This window comes from Peromyscus eremicus, chromosome 5, assembly GCF_949786415.1.
Source record: "Peromyscus eremicus chromosome 5, PerEre_H2_v1, whole genome shotgun sequence".
NCBI lineage: Eukaryota > Metazoa > Chordata > Mammalia > Rodentia > Cricetidae > Peromyscus > Peromyscus eremicus.
In genome coordinates this window covers 19,063,036-19,071,722 of record NC_081420.1, presented here as the reverse complement: position 1 = coordinate 19,071,722, position 8,687 = coordinate 19,063,036, and positions in this window count along the sequence as shown.

Here is an 8,687-nt window from a genome sequence, read left to right as displayed (position 1 = left end):
TCTGCCAGTTTGTCCTTTGACCTCCACATGATGACTATGCACTCTAACACACACACAGGCACGCACGCACGCACGCACACACGTAGGTATAAGTATGATTTTAAATTTTAAAAGAAAGGACAGTCTTCATTGTCAGCTTGGTGATACTTAGAAACATCTAGAAAACACACCTCAGACATGGGTAAGTGTGTTTCCAGAAATGTGTAACCGAGGAGAGGACTCAGCTTGAATGTTCACGGCACTATCCCATGGGCGAGTGTTCCAGGCTGAATGAGAAAGGAAGAAGCCTGAAGCCACTCAGGTGAGCATGTGTTCTGTCTCTGCCTCTCTCTGTCTCTCTGTCTCTCTCCCTCCTTCCCTCCTCCCCCTCTCTGACCCCCCCACTCCCTTCCCCTCCCCCTCTTCCCCTTCCTGTAAAGACAAGCTAACCGGCCATCTCACAGCCACTGCAGTTATTTCTCCCCTCCTGGGTTTCCGGTCATGATGGACCACATCCCCTCAGGGAGCTGACAGAAACCCTCCTTTCCTTAAATTGCATTGGTCAGGCCTGTTGTTCCGACGACGACGACAAGAAGTAACTCGTGGCCAGGGAGGTAGCAAAATCAGTGTGCAAAATCACATGCCAGGAGCTTGACCACCGAGTTCCATTCCGGGAGACCAAATAAAACAAGGAGAAGGATGGCAGTGATCCCATCACTCCAAAGGTGATATTGGAGCAAAGACAGGAGAATCACTCCAAAGCTAGCAGGCCAGCGGCCAAGAGAGACCTTACCTTAACAAGACGGAAGACGGAAGGAGAGGACAGACTTAATTGTTTTGTTCTAAAGAGAGGTCAGAGTACAACTTTCCGGAGTCAGTTCTCTTCTCTCTTTCTTTTTCTTTTTCCTTTTCTTCTTTTTTTTTTTTTTTTTTTTTTTTTTTTTTTTTTTTGAGACAGGATTTCTCTGTGCAACAGCTCTGGCTGACCTGAAAATCACTCTGTAGACCAGGCTGGCCTCGAACTCACAGAGATCTCTCTGCTTCTGCCTCCTGAGTGTCGGGATTACAGGTGTGCACTTCCACTGCCCAGCCAGTTCTCTCCTCTCTACGATGTGGGTTCCAGAAGTGTGCTACCCACGGAGTCACCTCCTCAGGGTATTGGTGAAATTATTAAGGCCACTCCATGTAGTTAAAAGGGAGGTTTATTTTGTGGGGTAACTCACAAATGAAGGGATAGGTTACAGGGTCTGGGAAAGGTATAGCACAGTCCGGCAGTGTTCTCTGGAGAACTCTGTTTGGTTTACCTCCAGCGTCCAGGGTCCAGGAACCAAGAGAGCTGGTGCGTCCAGATCTCAGGTCTTCAGCGTCCTCTCTCGGCCCCCGCCTTGTAGGCGTGACAGTTACCGAAGCCTCAATGGGGGTTGGAACTTCCAGATCAAAGCTGGAATGGCTACCCACTATATCAGGGCCTCATATATTCCAGCAGGCCACAAGCTTACTATGTAGCTGAAGATGACCTTGAACTCTGGTCCTCCTCTACTCCTGAGTGCCAGAATTACAGGCATGGGCCACTATGTCTAGTTTTATATGGTGCTGGGGATTGAACCCAGTGCCTCATGAGCGGTAGGAAAACACTCTCCCAGCTGAGCTACATCATAAGCACCTGATTTTATTGTTGCTATTGCTTCCGAAGTGTCTTTTATGTTCTTCCTCTGTTTCCTTTTGGGAGGAGAGGTGGCTTTTGTGAAAACACACTCAGCAACTTATCTTAAAGCTGTAACTACTTTTCCTGTATCCTAAATCCTCGAGGGTTTGTGAAGCAGGGAGGGGGAGAGTAGAATAGATTAAACCTTATCCAGTAGAATTTAGAGAGGCAGAAATAAAACAGCTTTCTCTGCTTTATGATTGTACTCCTTCACATCTGTTGAGGGACATTTTCTGACCAAAGGGCTTGCCAGTATCAATGAGGAGAGACACGTTCCTCCCTGTTCTAGAATGCATGGTGCCTGGGGTTATTGAAATGGATATTCACCAAAGGGTGAAAAGGCAGAGCTGACAGAAAGGTAAGAAGAGCAAGATTAAAGTGTGGCGTGGCCCTTGGCTCTCCTTTGAACCCTCTCTCCCTTTTTGGCACGGAACCAGGATCAAACAGGCAGTCACAGGCAGCCCAAGGCTTCCGGTTCTCTGTGTAAATTTAGGAGTCGATTTTGAGGTTAGGATTATGAAGTTCTGTGGTTGCTTTAAAGTGGACGGAATTGCATTCACCTTGTCTTTTCCCCAAGGAAAGAAGAGATGCCTCGCCATGCAATGAAACTCCTTTCAGTCTGACCACTGCATTAGGGGGTCACCGCGCACAGAGCAAACCTCTGCCAGCGGCCTGCAGTGCCTCTCTACCGTGATCGCACCCAAGTGTCAGCATGCCAGCACCTGCGACAGAGTGTGCAATTTTCAGGCAAAATTTCATGGGTAGTGTGACTGGAACACAGTATCTTGATCATATCCATGGTTGAGCAATCAGCATTGATTACTACGATAGCTACAGATCCATACAATGGCAAAGCAAGCTCTGCAGATTGTCTCAAAAACAATGAGAAGAGCATCCGAGCTCCAATGGCGCAGCCTTCATTCCTGGAATAAGAATTCTTCATCTAGCTGGGTGGTGATGGTACACGCCTTTGATCCTAGCACTCAGGAAGCAGGTGGACAACCCTGTCCACCTGACCCTAGTGTGTGTCTGTATGTCTGTCCTTTTATCATTCCCTCATCCACCCCAGTCAGGTCAATCCCTGGAACTGTGCAGGACATGGCACCTTCCTTCCCCAACTCCAACCTCTCACAGGTCTCAGTCTATAGTCCAAGTGTTGGAATTATAGATTTGAGCCACCATGCCTGGCATTCTTTTTTTTTTTTTTTTTTTTTTTTTCCGTTTTTCGAGACAGGGTTTCTCTGTGTAGCTTTGCGCCTTTCCTGGAACTCGCTTTGGAGACCAGGCTGGCCTCGAACTCACAAAGATCCGCCTGCCTCTGCCTCCCGAGTGCTGGGATTAAAGGTGTGCGCCACCACCGCCCGGCCAACCTGGCATTCTTTATTTCCTTTTTATATAGTTCCTGTGTCTATTCAATATATAGAATCTTTCTTAGGAAACACAGATTTGAGAAAGTTTATAAAGGAAGTATTCGCACGTGTGTGTTGTGTGTGTCCTGTATAAGAGTGTGTGGAAGTCGGGCAGTGGTGGTGCATGCCTTTAATCCCAGCACTTGGGAGGCAGAGGCAGGAGGATCTCTGTGAGTTTGAGGCCAGCCTGGTCTATAGTGTGAGTCCAAAGCTACATAGAGAAACCCTGTCTCAAAAACAAACAAACAAACAAACAAACAAACAAAAAAAAAAAAAAAAAAACGAGTGTGGAGGGTGAGCATGCCTGTGTGTTTAGGGGAACAGAAGTCAGCACCAGATGCTGTCCTCCAGCTCTCTCATCTTTCCTTAAAACAAACACAGCTGGGATTGGAGGCATGTGCTACCATGCCAGGCTTATTGTTATTTTTTTTAAGGTTTATTTTTAATTATATGTACTTGTAAGTGCAGTTGCCCAAGGATGCTAACAGAGGGTGTGAAATCCCCTGGAGCTGGATTTACAGTTGTGAACCAGCCAGTTTGGGAGTTGGGAACTGAACTCAGGTTCTCTGCAAGAGCAGTGCTTGCTCTTAACCCTTGAGCCTTCTGACTCTACCCCACTTAGCCTTTGAGACCAGCTCTCATACTGAACCTGGAGTTAACTAATGCACATGATTGGCTGGCCTTTGATCTCAGGAACTCTCTTGTTTCCACCTCCCAGGACTGCTGTTACTGCCATGCACCCACCTGTTATTATTATTATTATTTAGAGAGAGAGAGAGGCAGGGTCTCACAACGTAGCCCTGGTTTCCCTGGGACTCTCTCTGAAGACCTCACTGTCCTTGAACTCAGACATAAGACTGCCCCAGGTTTTAATCCTGCCAGGTACCAGGAGTAAAATCCTACACCACAGCCAGCATTTTCCACGGGTGCCAGAGATCCCAACTCAGGTCCTCATGCTCACATGGCAGGCACTTTACCCACCGAGCCGTCTCCCCAGCCCAGAGGGAAGGTTTTTGGTTTGTTTTTGTTTTTAACAAACAAATACTATATACATTTTAAATCTCACATTTGTTTCTTCAAAGGTGTCTATAAACAAAGTAGTCCAGCAATAATTTTCTCTTTTACAAAAAATGTTTTTCCTCTTCTGATGGTTTTTTGTTTGTTTGTTTGATATTGTTTTTTGTTTAGCTTGTTTGTTTCCTCGAACCTACCAAAATCCACCTGCCTCTGCCTCCTGAGTGCTAGAATTAAAGGCGTACACCACCATGCCTGGCTTTAATTTTTTTTTTTTTTTTGGTTTTTCGAGACAGGGTTTCTCTGTGTAGCTTTGCACCTCTCCTGGAACTCACTTGGTAGCTCAGGCTGGCCTCGAACTCACAGAGATCCGCCTGGCTCTGCCTCCCGAGTGCTGGGATTAAAGGCGTGCGCCACCACCGCCCGGCTAATTTTTTTAATATTTATTTTTAATGAAAAAAAAAGAAATTAAAAGGAAAGGAAAGGACATAACTACTCTTAGGTATGGTGGAGGAGCAAGTTTGTTGTAGATAACAGGGAAAGCACAGCCAGGACAGGGACAGGGACATCTGGGAGCTCAGAGTGGATGTGAGCAGGCTGAGCTGGGCCATGTGGGGAGAGGGGGAGGGCAAGAGGGTGGACCAGGAGCAGCAGTCAAGAGGGCAAAGGTACAAGAAGGCAGGTAACCAAATGTCTGGATTATTTAAGGAAGAGTCTCTGAGGGGAGGGCAGCCCAGTCCCTGGGCTGGAGAGTTCAGGGTAGAGGGGGCGGGGATGTGATGGGGGTGGAGGGGTGGGGAGGGAAAATGGGTATGCCAGCCATACCCTGTAACAGGTAGGGACTGAGGGATACTAGGAGAAGCTGGCAGTCAGGTCTGCTTTGATATGTTACATAGGCACCTCAGCCCTTTGTCCAAGGTTGAAAATGTAACATTTTTATCTTGTATATAGATGTGTATGCGCATGGGTGTGCATGTGGACCTGCCAAGGCCCATGGAGAGAGGTCAGAGGACAGCTCGAGGGAGTTGACTCTCTCCTTCCACTGTGTGGGTCCCAGGTATCAAAGCCTTTACTCGATCCATCTCTCTTTCTTTCTTCCTTTTCCACACTTCACTTTAAAAAGATAAAACAGTATTATTCACATAAATATCTCCTACCAACACTTTCCAATATGAGAAGCTTTATAGGCTACAAAGTCTGTCGTGATTAACCTTCCTTGAATGAAACTTTAGGGATCTGCTTTGAACCCACAAAAGAAATTAAATGCACAGTTAAGGCTGATTTTCATCATCAAGATGCATCCGGGAATTGTCGTTAAAGCCGTCTCCTGCTGCCTTCATTAAAGTCTTGATCTCCTGTTTCAAATTTATATTCCTTTGTGGGTTTAAGGCAGATATTGGATATCCTTTTAATCTATATTTATTAGGCAAGCTATTGATGAATCTGATTCCATCACAAATTCATGCACAGTGTTCTTATGGCCACTCTGGTAGGAGTCTTAAGAGAATACAATAAATGGCCATTTTTCACAGAGCAAGCGGCATATTTGAAAACAAAACCATTCAAGTAAAAAACATGTCCCACCCCCCATACCCACACCCACCTCCTTTAAATTGCATTTTGAAGCTGGGCTTGGTGGCAAAGACCTCTAATCCCAGCACTTGGATGTGTGGATAACAGAGAAGGTCAAGAGAATGGCTTGCTGTCCCCTTCCCCATAAAATGCCTACTCTCACATACAGGGTCCTCCTGGTTTGGAAGAAACTGCGTGTGGGAGAGGAAACGGGGGCTAGCCTAGAGTCTGCACTGTTCTGTATCACAGAGGAGCCAACCTGCGCAAATGCCCTCCCTTGGGCCTCCCTACCATCTGGCATTCAGCTATGCTCAGCTATGGAAAGCACTGGGAAGAGATTTGGGGGACGAGGGGCCTTTGAGAGGAAGACAGAAGTCAGAGTATTTCTCTCCCTTCCTACCTTGTGTAGGCAACATCTTGGGCACGTGTAGGCACGTGGCCTGTCATGGCAGTTCCCACCCGGCAGCCATTTGGCAAGGGGAGACTAGGAAAGTTTGCAAATCAACTTCCTGTACACGACTCAGAGAAGACCATAGAAGGGTGAGAATGGGATCTGAAAACAGGCAAGTGACCGGCACAGAGGACACAGAGGGATCTGAAGTAGGTAGAGCAAAGAATGTCAGTGAACCCCAAACCCTGCGTTCAGTGCTTCAGAGCAGACATCAGGTGTTAGGAACTAAAAATAACACACCATCCCAGCTCTGTGTCTCTGGTTTAAATCCCGGCTCTATCCCTTTATTGTACCTGTTTGCTTTCCTGGCCTCCCTGTTCACAAGACCCCACCCCCACCCCCCACCCCCGCAAGTCTCCTTATCCTGCCCTGTAAAATGGATACTCCACAGCTTCGTGGATTGTGGATTGCTGTGTGGCTGTGTGGGTTACAGGAGGGGACTGCTTTCAGTGGATATGCACTGGATATGCACTGGGGTAGGAATGCACATTGGACAAAACTTCACGGGGAACTGAGGTGACATTTAGTGAGCTTTCTTGGTGCTAGGCCTGTAAGCCAGTTTTTCTTGTTGATGTTGTTTGGTTTTTGAGACAGGGTTTCACATTGCAGACCAAGCTGGTCTAGAATTTACTATGTAGTCCAGGCTGACCTCAAATTAGGGGCAGTCGTCCCACAGCAGCCTTCAAAATGCTGGGATCTCAGATGTGAGTTACATACCTGTACTATGTTATTGCTTGCTTAGAATACAGTTTGGGAAGGGTTGTGCCAGGGCAAGTAAAGGGGGAAAAAACTCAGGAGAGTGTCATGAGCATCTTCTACAGAAACCCATAGGAACACATAGAGAAGGCAGGGATCTTTCCGCATGGTAAAACTACAGCCCGAAAGGGAGTCAGGACCCAGAGAGGTGGTATCTTGTACTATAACAATGGTAACAATAATAATCTGAGGTCTCACTGAGGCCCAAACTCCATGCCTCAGTCACTCAGCCTTCATGAACATGCTATCACCTCGTCTTGTCGTCTTGTCCTATTTTGAGAAAAAAGAAACGTATCTTCTAATGCTTTTATTGTTTGTGTGGCTCTCGTGCGTGAGGTCAGAGGGCAATTTACAGGTGACGGTCGGGTCTCTCCTCGGTGTGAATCTGTAGGATGAAACGCACGCAGGCCGGCAGGCTTGGCAGCAGATGCTTTCAGCCACTGAACCAGCTCACCAGCTCCTGTTTGTTTTTGAGACAAGGTGTTGCTATGTAGCCCTGACTAGTCTCAATCTGTCAGCAATCCTCCTACCTACTAGAATTTCCGAGTGCTGAGATTTCAGGCATGGATCCATCCCTATGCAGATTGTGTCTTTGGGAGGTTTTTTTGTTTGGTTTTTTGGTGTTTTTGTTTTTGTTTTTGCTTAGTGGTTTGGTTTTGTTTATTTTTCGTTTTGTTTTTAAGCAATAGAATCTTGCTATGTTGACCAGGCGGCCCTCCAACTCCAGCTCAAGTGTATAACATGCCGTTCATTCGAATTAACCCATACAGTTGCTAGATAATGTGGCCAGGTCACCCAGTTAGCAAGGGTAAGATAGGATGGGATCCAAAGTTGAATGTGTGCAATCCCAAAGAGCACTCTGTGGGGCAAATGTAACTCTCTGCCTTCCTGAAACTGTGTTTTATTAACAGTTAGCCAGGTGAGGTGGCACTCCAAAGGCTGAGCAGGAGGATTATGGGTTTGAGGACAGTCAGGTCTATACCAGCACTTGGGAAGCAGAGGCAGGCGGATCTATGAGTTCAAGGCTAGCCTGATCTACAGAAACAAATTCCATGACAGCCAGGGCTACACAGGAAACCCTGTCTCAAAAAAAAAAAAAAAAAAAAAAAAAAGGCAGGGGGTAACCAGGATACAACAACTGGTCAAAATGACAGCTGTAGGCACTAGCAGCCAACAGAATATAGACATGTATAGAGTACCCAGAATGTGTAGAATATGGGTAGATCAGTTAAAACTGGGCAGATGAACCTGCTGCTGAAATGTAGAGTGCTTCAGGAAGTCTCTGTGTGGATTCTCCCAGACACTTTTGTGAAACAGGGAGACAAAGGACTCCATCATGGGACAGGGAGGTGGCAGGTGTGAGTAAAATGCTCTCTGTAGACGATCTTGAGAGATGAGAATTCTGTGAGACACCAGGCTACCGTTCAATGTAATTACCTCTTCCAAAGTACTAGATGATGTTCCAAGTCTTCACGGAGCAAATATGGCCCTCAAGCTGGCCCCGTCTACTAACCCACTTCGGGCTCCAGGCACCTGTCTTCTTGTTTGATGGGTTTTGTTCGTTTGTTTATTTGTTTTTCTTTTTTGCTCCTGATAGGCAAGATCACTGCTTTCTGCTTGAAAGAAGATAAGGAAGACCGGGTATGGTGGCGAACGCCTTTGATTCCAGCACTCTGGAGGCAGAGGCAGGCAGATCTCTGAGTTCAAGGCCAGCCTGGTCTACAGAGTGAGTTCCAGGACAGCCAGAGCTACACAGAGAAACCTTGTATGTGACAGGGGAGGGGGGGATGACACTTGGGAG